Here is a 21,910-nt window from a genome sequence, read left to right as displayed (position 1 = left end):
GCTTTTATGCTCCACACGAGCCTCCTCCCTCCCTACTTCATCTATCCCTCGCTGGACACCATATTTGTTTCTCCCTCTTGTCCTCATCTAGCTTCCCTTTAAATCTACGTTATTTGCCTGAACTACTCCCTGTGGTAGCGCGTTCCACATTCTAACCACTCTTTATGTCAAGAAGTTTAACCTGAATTCCTGGATTTATTAGTGACTATCTTATATTTATGACCACTAATGTTGGTCTCCCTCACAAGTGGAAACATTTTCTCTACATCTACCCTACCAAACCCTATCATTATCTTTAAGACCTCAGTCAGGTCACCCCTCAGTCTTCTCTTTTCGACAGAAAAGAGATCCATCCTGTTCGGCCTTTCCTGATAAGCATATCCTCTCAGTTTGGTATCATGCCTATGAATCTTTTTTTGCACCCTCTCCAATCCCTGTATATCCTTCCTATAATATGGATACCAGACTGAGCACAATAATCGAAGTGTGGCCGAACCAAGGCTCCACATAAGTTTAACATAACTTCTTTGCTTATCAATTCTATCCCTCTAGAATTCAATCCCAGTGCTTGATTTGCCTTTTTGAAACCTGCGTCGCTACTTTTAGTGATTTCTGTATTTGTGCCCCAAGATTTTATTAAAATTTCAAAACATACTTTATTTCATAAAATTTAAGGATACACACATTTCAATGTAAATGTCACAATTACCGTTCAAAACAATACGATACAGATCATACACTCAATTACCTCATTATTATAATTCAAAACACAGAACGTATCTTCTAATACATGCTGTACAATACAAGGTGAAATGGCCTTACACGGTGGCCTTTCTCCATGGAGCCTTTACGTAGGCAGGACCTCTCTCCAGTGCGTCCCTCAGCACATAATCCTGGAACGTGGAGTGTGCCAGTCGGCAACAATCGATCATGGACAGCTCCTTCAGCCGGAAGACCAGCAGGTTTCGGGCGGACCAAAGGGCCAACTTCACCGACTTGATGGTCTTCCAGTAGCAGTTGATATCTGTCTTGTGCGTCCTGGGGAACTGCCGGTAGAGCACAATGTCCTGTGTTATTGAGGCGTTGGGGATGAACCAGGACAGATACAAACACATCTGTCTCCACATATTCTGCACCAAGGGGCAGCCCAGCAGAACATGGACGATGGTTTCCCTCTTGCTCCAGTTTCGAGAGCAGCTCGCGGTGATGCTGAGATTCAGTGCGTGTTGGTAGGAACGCAATGCGAGGGCCCTTCTCACCATCATCCAGGCTACACCCTGGCGCCGGTTGGTCAGTTCTGGCAATGAGTCATTCTGCCAAATGGCATCGACCGTCTGGTCGGGGAACTGCTGGATCAGATCCACCCTCTCCTTTACCTGCAGGACTCCCACTGTCTGGCGGCCTTGTGGTCGTCAGGATCCTCTCCATCTGGGACAGGTGGGGTTGGGGCATTACGGTTCAGTTGGACGGGAAATCTTGCGTCTGCTTGGCCAGCGTGGCCAGACTCAGCCTTCTCAGTGTGGTGGACAGGTAAAAACTCAGCACGTCGTGACACTTGGCGTTTGCGTACTGGGGCTCTACACATATCCCCAGTCAGCCACACACAAAGGTGGCCTTCAGGATCAGAGTAGCTTTGGGGACACTCTTTCCCCCTTTGTCTGGGGTCTTGGACATGGTGTCTCTGTGGACACGTTCTGCCTTGGACCTCTAGACAAAGTGCAAGATAGCTCGGGTGACTGTGACGGCGGATCGGCGGGGTATGGGCCAGACGCTGGCCACGTGGAGCAACACTGCGAGTACTTCACACCTTCTCACCAGGTCCCTGCTGGTTAGAAGAGAGGGAGAGCCCTACCTACATCCCAAGCTTCTGTTTGGCCTTGGCGACCCGCTCTCCCCAGTTCTTGGCGCAGTCCAGGGGCCCCCCGAACCGGATGCCCAGCACCTTCACGAAATCGAAACTAACAAGAGACCGGGCTTCCCACCTGCCAAATAACATGGCCTCGCTTTTATTTCGGTTCACTCTGGCCCCCGAATGCAGCTCGAAATGGTCGCAGATGCCCATCAGTCTGTGAACCGACCGCAGATCGGAGCAGTAGACGGTGACGTCGTCCATGTAAAGGGAAATTTTAACTGAGAGCCTCCACTGCCTGGGATCGTCACCACCACACTAACAACCCCAACCCCGTCCCCCCGATGCCTGCGACCATCCTGATGGATGCAGCAAACGGATCGATACAACACACAAACAAGACCACGGAGAGAAATAGCCCTGCCTTACTCCAGATCTGTTTGGAAAGCTCTCCGGCTCCCATCCATTGAATAGGACTGCACTATAGATGTCCGTGTAGAGCAGTCGGATCCAATCGTGGATTGCCTCTTCAAACTACATTTTAAAGAGCACGTCCATCAAGTACATGTGGGATATTCTGTCGAAAACCTTCTGCTGGTCTAGGCTGATGAGCCAGGTGTTCACCCCGCATCCTGCACGTAGGCGATCGTATCAACGAGTAGTGAAAGGCAATCAGGCATCTTCCCGCCAGGTTCAGTACAGGTCTGATCCGGGTGGATCTCCAGCTCCAGAGCAGAGCCTGTTGGGACGACCTTCGACAGAATCGTGTAGTCAACATTTAGCATCGAAATGGGTGCCCAATTTCTGATTTCTTCCCTCTCCCCCTTCCGATTGTCGATGAGGGTGATGATGCCTTTCTTCATGGACTCTGACATGTTGCCTGTCAGAAGCATACCCCCGTACACTTCCAGTAGGTCTGGGTCTATCCAGTCCTTCAGAGCCGAGTGCGACTCAACCAATAAGCCATCGCTCCCAGAAATTCTACTCTTCTCGAAGGACTGGACGGACTCTGTCAACTCGTCCAAGGTCCGTGGCCGATCCATGCTCTCCCTCTCGCTGTCTTCTAAAACCTCCATAATAAAGGACAGGAAGGACTGGGAAGCAATGCACTGTGGGCTTCACGTCATACAGCCCAGTATAAAAGGACTTGTTGACCCTCAGAATGTAGGCCTGCAAGGACGTCAGCGAGCCATCTTCCTCCTTCAGGCTGCTGATCACAGACGTCATCCGGAAGAAGCGCGGGCACTTCTCGCCTTGCTCCACGGAGCGGACTTTGGACGGGAAGATGATCTTTGAGGATTCAGAGGTGACGACCGAGGCTTGCTTGCCCTTCACCTCTCTGAGTTCCTCTGCAGTCAGAGATAAAAAGAGCGGGAGTCGGAGGCCCCATCGGTGCCCCAATCGATGCCCCAGTTGGTAGCCCCAGTCGGAGGTCCCAGTCGGAGACACCAGTCGGAGGCCCCAGTCAGTGGCCCCAGTCGGTGGTTCCAGTAAACATTTGGTGAAATCAGAAACAAAACTAAAATCAAGTAGTGACTTCACTGGACAGCAGGTAGATGATCGGTTGGTGAGTATTACTATTAGGGTAGTGGTTTAAACTAAGAGATTACATGTATAACTTAAAGTAGATAACCTTATTAGTTAATAAAACTAAGAATTGCAAGTGTACAAAAAATTCCAGTGAAGTAAATACATAAAACACGGTTAGATGGGGATGGCAGGGCAGGCGGTGCCGTAACTGCAGCATGTGGGATTTGGTGCAGAGCATGGAGATCCCCGGCAACCACATCTTAGATTAGATAATAGTTTATATTCGTTCAGTGACTGCGAGTCAGGCAGGTGTGGGGACCAAGGGTATAGTGCAGGAGGAGCCTCGGTACTTGACCTTGTCCAACAGGTACGAGGTACTTGCTACAGGTGTGGATGAAAGAAAAGACTGCAGGGAAGATGACCAAACTGACCATGGCACTGTGGTACAGAAGGCCATTCAAGTGGGGAGAGTAAAAATGAATGTGGTAGTGGTGGAGGATAATGTAGTCAGGGGGAATCGATATTATTCTCTGCAGCCGCGATCGGGTGTTCCGAAGGCTGTTTCAGGTTAAGGACATCTCCTCGTGGCTGGAAAAGAACTTGGAGCATGAAGGGGTGGATCCAATTATCGTGGTCCACGTAGGAACTAACGAGCGGAGGGAGCGTCCGATAAAAGGCGGGATTTCAGAGCGCTGAGAACAGCTGAGAGGAGCCGAGCCGAGCGGAGGGAGCGTCCGATAAAAGGCGGGATTTCAGAGCGCTGAGAGGAGCCGAGCCGAGCGGAGCGGAGGGAGCGTCCGATAAAAGGCGGGATTTCAGAGCGCTGAGAACAGCTGAGAGGAGCCGAGCCGAGCGGAGGGAGCGTCCGATAAAAGGCAGGATTTCAGAGCGCTGAGAACAGCTGAGAGGAGCCGAGCGGAGGGAGCGTCCGATAAAAGGCGGGATTTCAGAGCGCTGAGAACAGCTGAGAGGAGCCGAGCCGAGCGGAGGGAGCGTCCGATAAAAGGCGGGATTTCAGAGCGCTGAGAACAGCTGAGAGGAGCCGAGCCGAGCGGAGGGAGCGTCCGATAAAAGGCGGGATTTCAGAGCGCTGAGAACAGCTGAGAGGAGCCGAGCCGAGCGGAGGGAGCGTCTGATAAAAGGCGGGATTTCAGAGCGCTGAGAACAGCTGAGAGGAGCCGAGCGGAGCTGCGACCGAGTTCGAAGTGACGTCAGGAATCAGATCGGGACGCGACACAGGGGAGGCACCTGATTGGTGAGTAGGTTCAGGTGAGTATTTCTCCTTATCTACAGTAACTGAAGTAAAAGGAAAGGGAAGGTCTGCAGGTCTTATAGGAAGTAGCGTTTATTTTTTAGTGAATCAAGGTCCCTAGTGTAGTTAACATTCTCTAAATTGAGAACAATTTAAAGGAGTAAACTCCTTAAAGGGAGTGGTAAGTAGTTTTTCTTTCCTTTTTTTTTCTCTTGACATTGCAGTTGTTCTTAAGCTAATTTAAGGGTTAAGTCATGGCAGGAGATCCCAGCGCCGTGTCATGTTCCTCTTGTGGGATGTGGGAATTCAGGGCTCCTTCCTGTATCCCTGATTCCTTCACCTGCGGGAAGTGTGTCCAGCTGCAGCTATTGTTTGACCGCTTGACGGCTCTGGAGCTGCGGATGGACTCACTTTGGAGCATCCGCGATGCTGAGAAAGTCGTGGATAGCACGTTCAGTGAGTTGGTCACACCGCAGATAAAAATTACTGAGGGAGATAGTGAATGGGTGACCAACAGACAGAGGAAGAGTAGGAAGGCAGTGCAGGGTTCCCCTGCGGTCATCTCCCTCCAAAACAGGTATACCGTTTTGGATACTGTTGGCGGAGATGGCTCACCAGGGGAAGGTGGCAGTGGCCAGGTTCATGGCACCGTGGCTGGCTCTGCTGCACAGGAGGGCAGGAAAAAGAGTGGCAGAGCTATAGTGATAGGGGACTCGATTGTAAGGGGAATAGACAGGCGTTTCTGCGGACGCAACCGAGACTCCAGGATGGTATGTTGCCTCCCTGGTGCAAGGGTCAAGGATGTCTCGGAGCGGCTGCAGGACATTCTGGAGGGGGAGGGTGAACAGCCAGTTGTCGTGGTGCATATAGGCACCAACGATATAGGTAAAAAACAGGATGAGGTCCTACAAGCTGAATTTAGGGAGTTAGGAGTTAAACTAAAGAGTAGGACCTCAAAGGTAGTAATCTCAGGATTGCTACCAGTGCCACGGGCTAGTCAGAGTAGGAATGACAGGATAGCTAAGATGAATACGTGGCTTGAGAGATGGTGCAAGAGGGAGGGATTCAAATTCCTGGGCCATTGGAACCGGTTCTGGGGGAGGTGGGACCAGTACAAATTGGACGGTCTGCATCTGGGCAGGACTGGAACCAATGTCCTAGGGGGAGTGTTTGCTAGTGCTGTTGGGGAGGGTTTAAACTAATGTGGCAGGGGGATGGGAACCGATGCAGGAAGTCAGTGGGAAATAAAGTGGTGACAGAAACAAAAGGCAGTAAGGGAGAGTGTACAGAACATGACCGGACAGATGGTCTGAGAAAGCAGGGCAAAGACCAAGGGAAGACTAGATTAAACTGCATTTATTTCAATGCAAGAAGTCTGATGGGCAAGGCAGATGAACTCAGGGCATGGATGGGTACATGGGACTGGGATGTTATAGCTATTACTGAAACATGGCTAAGGGAGGGGCAGGACTGGCAGCTCAATGTTCCAGGGTACAGATGCTATAGGAAAGATAGAGCAGGAGGTAAGAGAGGAGGGGGAGTTGCGTTCTTGATTAGGGAGAACATCACGGCAGTAGTGAGAGGGGATATATCCGAGGGTTCGCCCACTGAGTCCATATGGGTAGAACTGAAAAATAAGAAGGGAGAGATCACTTTGATAGGATTGTACTACAGACCCCCAAATAGTCAACGGGAAATTGAGGAGCAAATATGTAAGGAGATTACAGACAGCTGCAAGAAAAATAGGGTGGTAATAGTAGGGGACTTTAACTTTCCCAACATTGACTGGGACAGCCATAGCATTAGGGGCTTGGATGGAGAGAAATTTGTTGAGTGTATTCAGGAGGAATTTCACATTCAGTATGTGGATGGCCCGACTAGAGAGGGGGCAAAACTTGACCTCCTCTTGGGAAATAAGGAAGGGCAGGTGACAGAAGTGTTAGTGAGGGATCACTTTGGGACCAGTGATCATAATTCCATTAGTTTTAAGATAGCTATGGAGAAGGATAGGTCTGGCCCAAAAGTTAAAATTCTAAATTGGGGAAAGGCCAATTTTGATGGTATTAGACAGGAACTTTCAGAAGTTGATTGGGAGAGTCTGTTGGCAGGCAAAGGGACGTCTGGTAAGTGGGAGGCTTTCAAAAGTGTGTTAACCAGGGTTCAGTGCAAGCACATTCCTTATAAAGTGAAGGGCAAGGCTGGTAGAAGTAGGGAACCTTGGATGACTCGGGAGATTGAGGCACTAGTCAAAAATAAGAAGGAGGCATATGACATGCATAGGCAGCTGGGATCAAGTGGATCCCTTGAAGAGTATAGAGATTGCCGGAGTAGAGTTAAGAGAGAAATCAGGAGGGCAAAAAGGGGATATGAGATTGCTTTGGCAGATCAGGCAAAGGTGAATCCAAAGAGCTTCTACAAATACATAAAGGGCAAAAGGGTAACTAGGGAGAGAGTAGGGCCTCTTAAGGATCAACAAGGTCATCTATGTGCGGAACCACAAGAGATGGGTGAGATCCTGAATGAATATTTCACATCGGTATTTACGGTTGAGAAAGGCATGGATGTTAGGGAACTTGGGGAAATAAATAGTGATGTCTTGAGGAGTGTACATATTACAGAGAGGGAGGTGCTGGAAGTCTTAACGCGCATCAAGGTAGATAAATCTCCGGGACCTGATGAAATGTATCCCAGGACGTTATGGGAGGTTAGGGAGGAAATTGCGGGTCCCCTAGCAGAGATATTTGAATCATCCACCGCTACAGGTGAGGTGCCTGAAGATTGGAGGGTAGCAAATGTTGTGCCTTTGTTTAAGAAGGGCGGCAGGGAAAAGCCTGGGAACTACAGACCAGTGAGCCTGACATCTGTAGTGGGTAAGTTGTTAGAGGGTATTCTGAGGGACAGAATCTACAGGCATTTGGAGAGGCAGGGACTAATTAGGAACAGTCAGCATGGTTTTGTGAGAGGAAAATCATGTCTCACGAATTTGATTGAGTTTTTTGAAGGGGTAACCAAGAAGATAGATGAGGGCTGTGCAGTAGACGTGGTCTACATGGACTTCAGCAAAGCATTTGACAAGGTACCGCATGGTAGGTTGTTACATAAGGTTAAATCTCATGGGATCCAAGGTGAGGTAGCCAATTGGATACAAAATTGGCTTGACGACAGAAGACAGAGGGTGGTTGTCGAGGGTTGTTTTTCAAACTGGATGCCTGTGTCCAGCGGTGTGCCTCAGGGATCGGTGCTGGGTCCGCTGTTATTTGTTATTTATATTAATGATTTGGATGAGAATTTAGGAGGCATGGTTAGTAAGTTTGCAGATGACACCAAGATTGGTGGCATTGTGGACAGTGAAGAAGGTTATCTAGGATTGCAACGGGATCTTGATAAATTGGGCCAGTGGGCCGATGAATGGCAGATGGAGTTTAATTTAGATAAATGTGAGGTGATGCATTTTGGTAGATCGAATCGGGCCAGGACCTACTCCGTTAATGGTAGGGCGTTGGGGAGAGTTATAGAACAAAGAGATCTAGGAGTACAGATTCATAGCTCCTTGAAAGTGGAGTCACAGGTGGATAGGGTGGTGAAGAAGGCATTCAGCATGCTTGGTTTCATTGGTCAGAACATTGAATGCAGGAGTTGGGATGTCTTGTTGAAGTTGTACAGGGCATTGGTGAGGCCACACTTGGAGTACTGTGTACAGTTCTGGTCACCCTATTATAGAAAGGATATTATTAAACTAGAAAGAGTGCAGAAAAGATTTACTAGGATGCTACCGGGACTTGATGGTTTGACTTACAGGGAGAGGTTAGACAGACTGGGACTTTATTCCCTGGAGAGTAGGAGGTTAAGGGGTGATCTTATAGAAGTCTATAAAATAATGAGGGGCATAGATAAGGTCGATAGTCAAAATCTTTTCCCAAAGGTAGGGGAGTCTATAACGAGGGGGCACAGATTTAAGGTGAGAGGGGAGAGATACAAAAGGATCCAGAGGGGCAATTTTTTCACTCAAAGGGTGGTGAGTGTCTGGAACGAGCTGCCAGAGGCAGTAGTAGAGGCGGGTACAATTTTGTCTTTTAAAAAGCATTTGGAAAGTTACATGGGGAAGATGGGTATCGAGGGATATGGGCCAAGTGCAGGCAATTGGGACTAGCTTAGTGGTATAAACTGGGCGACATGGACATGTTGGGCCGAAGGGCCTGTTTCCATGTTGTAACTTCTATGATTCTATGACAAAAGTAGAACCAAGAATGTGTTTCTGTTGAGACAGTTTGAGCTGGGGTCCAAATGAATAAGCAGAACCTCAAAGGTAATAGCCTCTGCATAGCTCCCTGAGGCATGTGCAAATTGGCACAGGGACAAACAGATCAAAGAGTTAACTGCATGGATCAAAGAGTGGTATGTGAGATAAGGGTTTCGAATCATCGGGCACTGGCACCAGTACTCGGGAAAGAGGGAGCTGTTCCATCGGGACGGGTTCCACTTAAACTGAGCTGGGAGCAGCATCCTGGCGAATGGAATAACTAGGGCTGTAGATAGGGCTTTAAACTATAAATGGAGAGGGGTGAGGTGGACGGAAATTCTGAAATCTAATGTGAAAAGTCACGACAAGAAAGCAATGTAGTGATTTGGGTAAAGATAAGCAGTGTGTGGCAGGAATGGACAGAGAGTTTAACGTTAATAGTGCATCAGCAAATAAAGTCAAAGCAGGAAAAAATGGTAAAAAGTCAAAATTAAAGGTTATTTATCTGAATGCATGGAGCATTCGTAACAAGATAGACGTACAAATAGAAATGAATAGGTTTGATCTAATAGCCATTATAGAGACATGGTTGCAAAGTGATCAAGGTTGGGAACTAAATATTCCAGGGTACATGACGTTTAGGAAAGAATGAAAAAGTAGCCCTAATAATAAAGGATGACATAAGGACAGTGGTGAGAAAGGATCTTGGCTCGGAAGATCCGGAAGTAGAATTAGTATAAGAAATAACAAGGTGCAGAAAGCACTGGTGGGTGTAAATTATAGGCCTTCCAATAGTAACTATACCGTTTAACAGAGTATTAATGATGAAGTAATAGGAGCTTGTAACAAAGGTATTGCAGTAATCATGGGCGACTTTAATCTTAATATAGACTGGGCAAATTAAATTGGCAAGTGTAGTTTGGAGGATGAGTTCATGGAATGCATTCGAGACGGTTTCCGAGAGCAATACATAATTGAACCAACCAGGGAACAGGCTATTTTAGATTTTGTATTTAGGGACAGGGTTAATTAGTAATCTCACAGTAAAAGATCCTCTGGGGAAGAGTGATCATAATATTATAGGTTTTCACATTGAGTTTGAGGGTTACGGACTTAAGTCAGAAACTAGAGTTTTAAACTTAAACAAAGCCAATTACATAGTTATCAGGGCGAGTTTGTTTAAAGTACATTGGGAAATTAGATTAAAAGGTATGAGGGTTGATTAGCAAAGGCAAACGTTAAAAGAAATATTTCGATGTTCACAACAAATACACATTCCATTGAGAAATAAAAACTCCACGGGAAAAGTGATCCATCTGCGACTAACCAAAGAAGTTAAGGAGAGTACTAGATTTAAAGACGAGGCTTATAAGGTTGCCAAGAAGAATAGTAAACATGAGGATTGAGAAAGTTTTAGAAACCAACAAAGGATTGATAAAACAGGAGAAAGTAGACTGTGAAAGTAAACGAGCAAGAAATATAAAAATGGGTTGTAAGAGCTTCTACAAGTATGTGAAAAGGAAGAGAGTAGCAAAAGTAAATGTTGGTCCTTAGAGGCTGAGGCAGGAGAAATGATAATGAGGAATCAGGAAATGGCAGAGACGTTAAACAAATATTTTGTATCTTTGTTCACAGTAGAAGATATAAAAAGCGTACCAGAGATAATGGGGAACCAAGGGGCTAATGAGAGTGTGGAACTTAAATTAATTAATATCAATAGAGAAAAAGCACTTGAGAAACTAATGGGACTGAAAGCACATAAATCCCATAGACCAGCTGGCCTACAACCTTGACTTCGAAAAGAGATCGCTGCAGAGATAGTGGATGCATTGGTTATGAACGTATGAAATTCCCTAGATTCTAGAACGGTCTCAGCGGATTGGAAGGTAGCAAATGTAACCCCGTTATTCAAGAAAGGAGGGAGATAGAAAAGAGGGAACTACAGGCTGTTTAGCCTAATATCAGTCGTCGGGAAAATGCTGGCATCCATTATTAAGGAAGTGGTAACAGACACGTAGGGCATCATAATCATAATATGGCTAGGCAGAGTCCACATGGTTTTATGAAAGAGAAATCGTGTTTGAAAAAAATATTAGAGTTTTTGAGGATGTAACTTGCAGTGCAGATAAATGGGAACCAGTGGATGTGGTATATTTGGATTTTCAAAAGGCATTCATTAAGATGCCTGATAAAAGAGGTCAAGTGGTTGGGGGTAACATATTAGCATGGATAGAGGATTGGTTAACCGAAAAAAGACAGAGAGTATGGATAAACGGGTCCTTTTTAGGTTGGCAGGCTGTAACTAGTGGGGTGCCGCTTGGGCCTCAGTTATTTACAATCTATATTAATGACTTTGATGAAGGGTCCGAGTGTAATGTATCCAAGTTTGCTGACGATGCAAAGCTAGGTGGGAACGCAAGCTGTGAGGAGGACACAAAGAGTCTGCAAGGGGATATAGACAGGTTAAGTGAAAGGGCAAGAAGATGGCAGATGGAACTGTGAGACTAGTCACTTTGGCAGGAAGAATAGAAAAACAGAATATTTTTTGTAAATGGTGAGAAACTATTAAATGTTGGTGTTCAGAGAGACTTGGGTGTCCTCGTGCAAGAACCACAAAAGGTTAGCATGCAGGTACAGCAAGCAATTAGGAAAGCAATTGGCATGTTGGCCTTTATTACAAGAGGGTTGGGTACAAGAGTCAAGAAGTCTTCCTACAATAATGCAGGGCTTTGGTGAGATTTCTCCTGGAGTACTGCGTACAGTGTTAGTCTCCTTACTAAGGAAGGATAAACTTGCCTTAGAGGCAGTACAATAAAAGGTTCACTCCATTAATTCCTGGGATGAGAAGGTTATCCTATGAGGAGAGGTTGAATAAAATGTGCCTAAACTTTCTGGAGTTTAGAAGAATAAAAGGTGATCTCATTGAAACATATAACATTCTGAAGGGGGTCAACAGGGTAAATGCTGAGAGGTTGTTTCCCCCCGGCTGGAGAGTCTACAACGAGGGGACACAGTCACAGGATAAGGGGTCGGCCATTCAAGACTGAGATGAGGAGGAATTTCTTCACTCAGAGGGTTGTGAATCTTTGGAATTCTCTACCCCAGAGGGCTGTTGATGCTCAGTCGTTGAGTATGTTCCAGGCTGAGATCGATAGATTTTTGGACTCTCGGGGAATCAAAAGATATGGGGAGCGGGCAGGAAAGTGGATTTGAGGTAGATGAATAACCACGATCTTATTGAATGGCGGAGCAGGCTCGCGGGGAGGTATGGCCTACTCCTGCACCTGTTTCTTATTTCTGATTATTCCAACATCGACCCCCGTCAACTGCAGCTGCGGCAGATTCTGATGCTTCTCTGGAGCTGTGACACTTCCTTCTGATTCTCTCCCTCCTTCTGAACATCTTTGAGGATGAAGAAGCTCTTTATGTTGGCCTTGTTCGCTTCCCGCCAGCGCAACGTGGTGTCGAAGACGGGTTTCACGGTTCTCCGACCTGTGCGATCCCTCTTTAGTTCATCGATGTTCTCCGGGGTCAACAGTCTCACGTTCAGCTTCCATATCCTCCTGCCCACCCTCTGGTCCTCCTACGATTGACATTCGGCCAGTAGGAGGTAGTGGTCTGAGAGGAACACCGGCTGGATGGTGGTGGATCTGACCTTGAGCGTTGGGGACACATATACGATGTCTATCCTGGATCGGACGGACGCGCCTGGCATGGACCAGCGTATATCCGTGGTGGTTCATCTGCAGGAATGCTGAAAACGTCGCGAAGCTTTGTGTCTTTCACCACTTGCATCAGGAGCTTGGACGTGGAATCCAGTATTCCACCACCCCTGCTGGATCGCCCAGCTGCAATGGAGATACTGATCGACCTCCAGCCTATCGCTCTTGGGGGCCGGGGCGTAAACATTGATCAGTCGGAGCAGGGCGTTATATTCAGAACGTCTGCTACGAGCAGGAGGCCCACCACCACCTCCTTAACCTCGGTGATGGAGAATTGGCCTCCTCGCAGCAGAATTCCCAGGCCCGAGGAACGATTATCATTGCCTCCCGACCAGATCGACTGCCCCTGGGTTAACATGCGTGACCACTGCCGGGAGTTGCTGAGGTTCCGCATCCAGCACTCCTGCAAGTACAACAGGTCCCTCTTGACCCTGGACAGTTTGTTCAGGGTTGCAGCACATTGCCAAGTCGATTTAACACGATGCACGTTGATTGATGCGATTTGTAAAGCCATTTTAAAAAAAGAAAAAGGACAAAATTAAGGTCGTGCAATTTTTTCAGTCGTGTTCAACGTTACCCTCCTTTTCCATCGCTTGGTCCAGATTCTGCATTCGCGTGGTGTGCACAAACTGCTGGACCGCCCTTAGTCTGAGGTACGAGGGCTGTCCTCCCTTGGGGGTTATCTGCGCTCGGGGGTCATCAGCGCGTTCTCGTGGGGCGATGTGCCTGTGACATCCACGACGGGATCCGGCTCCTTGGCTCTCGCTGGTTGTTCTCTCTCCGTGTCGCTTCTCCTTGTGCCCCGGGGCGGGGTGTTACTGCTCCCGAGTCCCTGGAGCTGGAGCGTGCTGTCTGTGTCATTTCTCCCGGTGTCCCAGAGCTGGGTGTTACTGCTCCCGAGTTCCTGGAGCTGGAGCGTGCTGTCTGTGTCACTTGTCCCGGTGCCCCAGAGCTGGGCATTAATGCTCCCGAGTTCCTGGAGCTGGAGCGTGCTGTCTGTGTCACTTGTTCCGGTGCCCCAGAGCTGGGCATTATTGCTCCCGAGTCCCTGGAGCTGGAGCGTGCTGTCTGTGTCACTTGTTCCGGTGCCCCAGAGCTGGGCATTATTGCTCCCGAGACCCTGGAGCTGGAGCGTGCTGTCTGTGTCACTTGTTCCGGTGCCCCAGAGCTGGGCATTATTGCTCCCGAGACCCTGGAGCTGGAGCGTGCTGTCTGTGTCACTTGTTCCGGTGCCCCAGAGCTGGGCATTATTGCTCCCGAGTCCCTGGAGCTGGAGCGTGGTGTCTGTGTCATTTCTTACTGTTGTGTTTTGCCGCTCCCTTTGATAAAGCCGGGGTCTTCCCCATTTTTCCTGTTCGTTAGCCTGGAAGCAGCCGCTGTTGTCCGTTGAGGACTCCAAGCGCCTCTTGCCGCCGGTCCCACTTTTGGCGTCAGTTCCTCTGCTTCTACGGGACTTCCTCATTTTCTTTTCCATCGTGGTCCATGCTTCCTCCCAACACACCCCTCGTGCACCTTCCATTGGTTCTGTGTGTTTGTGGATAGACTCGGGATTGAGTGTCGGGGTTTGGCTGGGTTCCTCGACGCTCCCTTGCTGATCTTTGTCCTCCTCCTGGTCTTTGGCTCTGTCACACGGAGTCCACAGTGGGGGAGGTGGGGAGAGGTCTGGTCTCCTCTGGAATAGTCACGACTGCTGCTCCCTTCCCCTGCATCACCTCGCACCTCGCTGCCTGTGCCTAGCTGTTTCTGCGGTTAGGTCAGGTCTCGTATAGATGCACAGCCTCTCCGCAAAAGTTGCCGCACTTGGCCTCCTGACAGTCCACTGTGTCTGGTGTCTCTCTGTGAAGCAAATCTCTGCCTTGCAGGAAGGCCGCCCCGTGCCCGGGTTTGTTGCAAGAGCGACACACTCTGAGCTGCCTTTGGTACGACACCTACACACGACTGGAGAAACAGTCTATTTGCTCTGCAAGCAAGAAGCACTCGACCAAACATGCCATTTGAACAGAGTTTCTACGCACGACAGCAAACAGAACTCATGTCCGAAACTACAGCAATATCTCCCAATCAAAGCAGGATTATTTTTCCAGCAAAGTTCTGTGAGTGGAGGAAAGTTACATAATACAAATTGGTTATTTCTCCAGCAAAGTGGAGTGAGTGGAGGATAGTTGCACAATACAAATTGTTTATTTCTCCAGCAAAGTGGAGTGAGTGGAGGATAGTTACAGAATATCAACTGGTTAGTTCTTCAGCAATATTTCAAGCGAGTGCTGGACCTGCTTCTAACAGGGATGGAGATCACCACATACAAAAGGTAGGCAATGCATAAAATGATCAGGAGCAGAATGATCTCCTGGTCTAGTTTCGATCTCCTAAAGGTTCAGAGCGGAAATTCCCACATTCCCCCCAATTGGTATGGGTTTTTATCTGTTTTTTTCCCCTGCCGCAGGAGATCGCAAGTTTTTGAGTGGAGTGGAGAGTGTGTATAGTGTGAAACACAAAGTATGCCAATTCCATTAGACAGGCTGGATCGACCAGAGGGTCTTTTCCTGTCTGTCATTTTCCGTATGTTTGTATGTTTGCAAAATGCGATGTTGGGATGATAGTTGCACAATACAAATTATGTACGTAAAATCAATCCCAATGACTTACAGTAGTGATTGACAGGGGAATTACCCAATCATTTCCATTCTTGCCGGGAATAGTGGCGTCACGACAGGCAGCCCGAAATAAACTGTGAATTTTAGCTATGAGCGGGGTTGAGTGATGTTGCCAATTATAGATCTAAAATAAAATTGAAGCTGCATCGGCTGGAAATCGAACCCACGTCACTCGTGTGTGAAACAAGAAGTCGACCACTGAACCAACAATGCTTCACTCTAGAGCATTTGAGCTTCTTATGTCTCCAACAAGCAGCTGTAAGAGCTGGTTGTCTGGGAAAGACAAAGGAGAAAACACGCTTGTAAACTTCAACTGGAGCTGATTTTTGAATGTAACTGTCGTTCAGTGGTAAAGCGCATGTTCTATTCCGGCCATCTCCATTCACTTATGTTGAGAATTTTGGAAAGATCCTCTTCGACTCGGCTTGCCTTTACAAACAAGGACAGGCAAGACATTCTTTATCTTGAGAAAAATCTAATGCTCCGCACAGGATACAATTCAATAGAAGAGCGCACGCGCCGTTTCAATGGCCGCCAACCCCATCTCGTCAAGATGTTTTCAGTGAAACGATCTTTAAACACAAACCCATATTTGGGACATGTCCTAAGTCCGGCTTTAGTGAAATGAGCCCCAGTTCTCTCTTCGTCTCATGTTGCTCTCTTATGAAATTCAAGCACTCAGAATATTCTTGAAGGCTTCTGCTACAATATGCCTGAGCATTTCTAATCCCGTCCAACTGAATGCTTCCTGACTGATCAGGGCAGCTTTCGAAAACGGGGACCTGAAACAGGAATGATGGTTAAAGTCCAGTAGTGCTTGCAAGTACTTTTGGAGATAACTCTCATATCTCCACCCCCTCGAACACTCTATCCCGGATGATAACAAATAACCCTGAATGGGTTAAATCCGAGCCTTTGAGAGGCAAAGTCTTGGACCAAATCGTCACAACGCCCTGACATTCGATATCTGCCGATGTCTGCGATGAGGTCTTAAATTCTTAACACTCCTGGATCTCCTCCTGCACCTTCGTTTTTTCAACAAATGTTGCTCCGCAACTCTGTGAGGCCACTTTTATGTCAAAGAACTACTCTCGATAATCCTGCACTAACAACACACATTCGGTTCCGAAAACCATGTTCACCTGTTTTAAAAGAAGAAAACAGAAAATCCACTGTGGTTTTTCTTGAGAACCCAAGGGATGAATTGCATCACATGCTTTTGCCAATTCCTGATTTCCTTCCATCAACGTGGGGAAATATCCACTCAAATTAAGAAACTTTAAAATGTAATAATTCCTGTTATATGTTTACATTCTGCAATAGAAAAGTTGCTGCTTAGTGAATATTTAGGCAGAGTTAATCGTATACTGGAAAAAAATCTAAATCAGCTGCCTGTGGAAGGGGTTAACTTCCCTGCAGCGAATAGAAGGCGGAACCAGATATCATCCGACTCACGCAGCTTGTAAACGCTGCTTTCACATCAACTTGAAAAAACTTAGCTGAATGAAAAAGAACCTAACTTCATTTTACTCCTAACCACCAACATGTCTTTGTGCAGTTAAGCAATAATAACATGCACAAAGATCCTAATACAATTAAATTCTAGAAAGTAAATGTTAGCTTATTGTTGACATCCAATTTTCAATGCATGAGCCGTGAAAGCACAGACTTTTTTGTGATCCAAACTTTTTTTCCATCGGAATTGAAAATCAGTTAAAACAAGCAGAAATCATTCATAACATCACTATGAACTTTAAACATATTCCTGTCAGGGAAGACAGCATTTTAGTCCATACATCTCTTTTTTAAAAGATTCGTTTGTGCCTGCCCTTGTGCCTACTAATTACACCCAACATTAACTCCTTATCCACCTCAAATCATTAATTCCCTGGCATTTCTAAGAAATTCAAAAATGCAAATTGCCTTAAATGTGATAATCTCATGTCGGGAACTAAAGACTCTCACATAATTTACAATAAGCAGAATTTCACCGTGGCCAAAATAAAAGTCTGTTTTTCACAATTTAATAGATGAGCTCACCTCAATATCTCCAATTTAATTTAGCAATATCTTAAACTTAACACAATTCAAAACAGATAGTATTATAGAAATAGCACGTGCTTAAAAAAACAATAAATTACTTCACCTTTCTTTTTGTTGTTTCTTCAGTCGCCTTTCCAATTGAGCATAAAAAGTACTGAAAATAATTGAAGAAAAGTTATCCTTCGCAGCTGAACAAAATCTTTGTACCATTCTTACACTGCAGGCTGAAAAAGAACGTGTCGCCACAGCCAGTGGCCCGGAACATTCACACAGGCTTTTAAAGAAACAGTGCGCTGCAAACAAAAGAACTTTTGTAGCTTGTAACTACAAAGGGGATTGGATCTTCCCCTCTCTCCTTCTTTATTGTATGATAAACTAATTTATCCTGTTTTCTCCCAAACCAATTTTCAATTTCTGTTGTTTGCTCCTGAACCCCATTTTGTAGTGAGTCAATGTCTCAAGCTCACAGTCTTTGTCTCACCCAGACCTATTGTCTCTTAGATAATTCTTAACAGACTTCTATGCCCAGATTCTTTTCCAAAAGCTTCCCTGATTGTCCCCAATGTTACTGTTAGTATTGGAGGGAAAAACTCATGTTCCCGCCGAAACGGTTTTCCCACCTTAACGGACTGGGTTCAGCACCTTGTCCGTCGGAGGCATTTAGTTTCACTCAATCCACATTATCTCATGTCAAGGTCCGACGTCGCAGTCGCCAGTTTATAAGATCGATTCAGACTCTTCACCAATATGTTGCGATTAATCTTTTATTGAATATAAGCAAGTATCAACACACACAATGTTGATGGCCATAGTATTACTAAGAAGGACATAATACTGACCTTTAGTCTTGCTTTGGATAGAAGCTGGAACACTCGGTTGGCTGCTTATCCGTCTCTCTCTCTCTCTCTCTCGCCGTCTTGTCCTTCTATAAATTCAAATGTAAAACTAGAATTCTTTATACCGCTCATTTCATGCAAACTCTCCCTTATCTTTATTTGTTATTCACATTCCTTGACACCCCTATCAGAACTGCTCATGGTCTGTGCGGACAAAATACCCCTACATCTCGACATACCCAAGGTCTAAATATTCTCACCAAATTCTCAACAAATTCTCAACATATTCTCAACACATTCTCTACATAGTCGCAACACATTCACAGTGTCGCCTTTTATCTTCTGCAATATAATCAGTTCCAGCATCACCTCGCTCAGTCTGGCATTCTGTATTCTGGATAAGTTTTAAGTCGTCCATTGCATGAACCTCAGCGACTATCCTCCGATTCCCAGCGAGCTTATGTTTATAAGCGGGTGCTGTTTATGCATTAAGATGCCGAATGTAAACGTGATTGGTTTCTATGGTTTATATTTTAAAAACTCCGAATCGAAATGTACGCTCTTTCTGCTGGAAATACCTAATCTTACACCAAGGAGCCTCTTCCCCCTCTCCCACCCGCCGCCCACGGAAAGATGAATCTTCTGAGGCTCCACAGCATTAAATTGGCCCGGAGAAGGACTTCATCGCATGGTTCCCTCAGCAGCTCAGCTCATAGCAGCCGCCGACTGACCGGAATGTGTGACGGTGCAATGTCGAGCGAGCAATGCCAGTTCTCGTTCCTGTTTGACGCTCTGTCATTCATACAACTCACTTTATGATTCAGATGCTGGAATTCAGCGGAAATGCGTTTAGGCTACATAGAGGTAAGAATTGGCTGGATGTTACGCGGTTCTTCATTTCCCAGAGAGTCGTGAGCCTCTGGAATGCATTGCCGGCTGATGTGGTGAATACTGAGTCTTTCTCTGCCTTCTCGACGGATGGGACAGAGATCGCATCCTATGGAAGGTGAGTGGTTTTACAGTTAACCTCCGCATGCTCAGTGTCATGTCCTGGACTGGTTTCGATCACCTGAAGATGTCGGGGAGGAATTTTCCAGAAATTGGCCCTGTATTTGTTTCTGGTTTTTCACAGCTCCCAGTAGATTACATGTTTCCGGTGGATGGGGCGGATGGTGTCGGTAGGAAGTGTCCAGTCACGATGCTCCGGGCATGTGGGACAGGATTGATGAACCAGCTGGTCATTTCCTGATCATCATGCCCGTCAGTAACCACAGCTCGTCAAGGTGTTTTTTTTGTGAATTGATCTTTAAACACAAACTCACACCTGGCCCTTTATAGTGAAATGAGACTCAATGCTGTCTATGCCTCACCTTGCCCTCCTCGGAAGCTGGAGGACTCGAAATATTCTTGCCGGCCTCTGCTACAATGTGCCTGATCATTTCTAGTCCCGTCCAACCGTAAGCAAAGCGATTGATAACGGGAGCGTTCGAAAAATGCGCCCTGAAATAGGAGGGATGGTTACAGCACAGTTCAAAGAGTCTTTCCCCCCTTTCCATGCCATTCTTCTCAACTCCCGCTGTCTCATTAGACTAAGTGCCGAGGCCTGGTTTCTTCCGTTCACCCACAGTCGTATCAGGTCCGCATACTTCACCTTTAATTGTCTGGTTGCAGCAGAAAACTAGACGATTTTAAGCCAAGTATACAAAGTGTCAGCACTCACCACACCAGCCGGCAATTCATTCCAGAGACTCACTACTCTGGAAAATGAAGAACCGTCCAACATCCAGGCTATTCTTATCTCTGTGTGGTCCAAACGCCTGTTCCCTGCTCCTCCCCAATCTTTGAAACTGGAAATAATCTATCACGTGGCAGACCCACCATGGGTGGTCTCATAAAATGAGAACAATCAGTTCTTCTTTCCTTGGGTAGCTATTTATTTTACTTGGGGATGTAGCTCAGTGGTAGAGCGCATGCTTCGCATGTCCGAGGTCTCTGGGTTCAAATCCCCAGCATCTGCACGAATAGTTTTCATCAAAATTACGCATGGAAAGGCGAATCTCGCTTTCTGAGCGCAGCGAGTTCCATCTTCTGAGTGCTCGACAAGCATTAAATTGTCCCGGAGCAGGACTTCATCTCACGGTCCCCTCAGGAGCTCAGCTCATCGCCGCCGCCGACTGACTAGAATGTGTGACAGTGCAATGTCGAGCGAGCAGTCCCAGCTCTTGTTCGACGCTGTGTCATTCATTGATCTCACGTTATGATTCAGAGTTTGGATGTCAGCCTCGTCACTGACTATTGGCAATTGTATTTTTTTTATTTCCGCTGACTTTTTTTTTGGAAAGTTCAAAGTAAAAAGGAGCAGAAACCCCGTGAACTGAAGCAGAGGTTGAACATTGTGAGCACGTGGAACGACTGGGCATCTCGTTGTCCGGGAGAGTCAGAGCGGGAAGCCCACTTTTTTATTCTAAAGTGGAAGGGCTTTTACGAAGGGGATGTAACTCAGTGGAAGAGTGCGTCCTTTGCATGTATGAGGTCCCGGGTTCAATCCCCGGCATCTCCAAACGCTTTATGTTTCGAATTTTGAAAAGACCCTCTTGTCCTCACCTCACCTTTACACACAAGGACAGGAAAGGGTTTCTTCAACTCGAGAAAAACCGAACGCTCTGCACACGATACAATTCAATTGAAGCACGCATGCGCCTTTGAAATGGCTCCCATCCCGGGGCTGGAGAGCGTGCCCAGTAATAATAACAGAGAAAATAGGAGCAGGAGTCGGCTATTCGGCCCTCCGAGCCTGCTCCGCTGTTATATATGATCATGGCTGATCCTCTATCTCAATACCATATCCCCGCTCTCTCTCCATACGCTTTGCTGCCTTCTGTGTGTAGAAATCTGTCTTTCTTAAATATACTCAGTGACTTGGCCTCCACAGCCTTCTGTGGTAGAGAATTCCACAGGTTCACCACCCTGTGAGTGAAGAAATAGATTATTTCCAATTTCACAGATTGAGGCGGAGCAGCGGACATGCGATTAGACCATACACAGGTAAGAATCGTCTGGTTGTTCGGCAGTTCTTCTTTTTCCAGAGAATACTGAGTATGTGGAATGCATTCACGGCTGGTGTGGTGGGTGCTGACTCTCTCTCAGCCTTCTCGAGGGATCTGGACCGGTTCTTGACTGAGGCAGAGATCGCATCATATAGAATGTGAATGGTTTTACAGTTAACCTACACATGGTCAGTGTGATCCACTGAACTCGATTCGATCGCCTGAGGGATTCGGGGAGGAATTTCCCAGAATTTCCCCTCCTTATTGGCCCTGTATTTTTTTCTGATTTCTAACCGCTCCCAGTTGATTTCATGTTTCCAGTGTGTGGGGCGGGTGGTGTCGGTAGGAAGTGTCCAGTCACGATGCAGCAGGCAATTGGGACAGGATTGATGAACCAGCTGGCCTTTTCCTGCCCGACATGTCCGTCTGTAACCCCAGCTCGTCAAGCTGTTTTTTGTGAAGTGATCTTTAAACACTAACCCACACCTGGGGAATTCCTGCTTCTGTCTATAGTGAAATGAGACTCAATGCTCTCTGCGCCTCACCATGCCCTCCTCTGAAGCTCAGGGACTCGAAATATTCTTGCCGGCCTCTGCTACAATCTCCCTGAGCGTTTCTAGCCCCGTCCAATCGTAATCAAAGTGACTGATAACGGGAGCGTTCGAAAAATGTGCCCTGAAATCGGAAGGATGGTTACGGCATAGACAAAGGAGACTCTCCCCCTCTCCCAGCATTTC

The 21,910-nt window shown here is 46.8% G+C and overlaps 1 non-coding gene across 1 annotated transcript; it reads left to right on the top strand.

The window, feature by feature from the left end:
• The first annotated feature begins 20,614 nt into the window (after positions 1 to 20,614).
• On the top strand, positions 20,615 to 20,686 carry trnaa-ugc (transfer RNA alanine (anticodon UGC)). Its single transcript has one exon. It is a non-coding gene; the product is annotated as a tRNA-Ala (tRNA).
• The last annotated feature ends 1,224 nt before the right edge of the window (positions 20,687 to 21,910 follow it).

Source organism: Heptranchias perlo, unplaced genomic scaffold (assembly GCF_035084215.1).
Source record: "Heptranchias perlo isolate sHepPer1 unplaced genomic scaffold, sHepPer1.hap1 HAP1_SCAFFOLD_64, whole genome shotgun sequence".
NCBI lineage: Eukaryota > Metazoa > Chordata > Chondrichthyes > Hexanchiformes > Hexanchidae > Heptranchias > Heptranchias perlo.
The sequence above is the reverse complement of the archived record's forward strand: the minus strand, read 5'-3'. Positions and strand labels throughout refer to the sequence as shown.